Genomic DNA, 991 nt, shown 5'->3' with positions numbered 1-991 from the left:
AAGTCGCAGCAGGACAGTACAGTCGTCCCTTAACATCCGCAGGGGTTAGGTAACAGAGACACCCGTGAATGTTAAAAATCCGCTGATATCTGCCTCCCCTCCCTTAAAAACACCTCTGGACTGCCATTTCCTTACATAACTAAAGAAAAACCCTATGTGCATGTTTACAACCACCTTATTTAATACAAGAACACTAAAGAAATACTTTATTAAATACAAGAACACTTTCATCCATTCATTCATTGCCAGATGCCATGTATCCCAAACGGGGTGGCCAAGGGCTTAGAGTTAATTGTTTTACAGGGAGGGGCACTAATCCTCCACCAACCCCACTTGACACGTAGGGATGCCAACAGCATCTGGTGTTCCCAGGCGGTCACCCATCCAAGTACTAACCAGACCCAACGTTGCTTAACTTCGCTGATTGGACGGGAAGCGGTGTACTCAACGTGGTATGGCCGTTTAAAAATAATGAATAGTGTACTCCTGCATGGTCTCTTCTGACTACTGTGCTTATCCCAGGTCCCTCCAAAAGGAAGAGTGTTACAGCATTTTTCATTCATTGGATAATGCCATTATTGTACTAAAATAACCACAAACTGCGCCTGGGATAATATTACAGTGTCAGCAGAGTTCAACGAGATATATAAGTTTTTTTTTTTTCTGTAGCCATCCGCAGATATTCAAAACCGTGTATGTTAAAACCGCGGATGTTAAGGGATGTCTTGTCTTGGTTTTTTATGGTCGTCACGTTGGCTTCGTTCATGTCGTAGGCCTTGGCAATGTCAACTTTCCTTTCCCCTTTCTTCTTCCTCTCGATGCTTTCTAGCTTGGTGGCCTGAGGGGGGGTGCCGACGCTTCTTGGGGTTCTCAGAAGGCTTCCTAGGCATCGTGAGCAGGGTAAAATGCAGGTGCAGCAAGAAAAAAACACCTTCCAATGCAATTATACGACTGAGTGGCGCTGTGGCGGGAGAAATTTAAACAAAACATC

The 991-nt window shown here is 44.7% G+C and overlaps 1 non-coding gene across 1 annotated transcript; it reads right to left on the bottom strand.

Moving 5' to 3' along the window:
* Positions 1-347: 347 nt before the first annotated feature.
* LOC145393939 (5S ribosomal RNA) lies at positions 348-466 on the bottom strand. Its single transcript, XR_013896290.1, has one exon. It is a non-coding gene; the product is annotated as a 5S ribosomal RNA (ribosomal RNA).
* Positions 467-991: the final 525 nt, after the last annotated feature.

This window comes from Coenobita brevimanus, chromosome 25, assembly GCF_032717465.1.
Source record: "Coenobita brevimanus isolate Jiangsu-jjx chromosome 25, ASM3271746v2, whole genome shotgun sequence".
Taxonomy (NCBI): domain Eukaryota; kingdom Metazoa; phylum Arthropoda; class Malacostraca; order Decapoda; family Coenobitidae; genus Coenobita; species Coenobita brevimanus.
The sequence above is the reverse complement of the archived record's forward strand: the minus strand, read 5'-3'. Positions and strand labels throughout refer to the sequence as shown.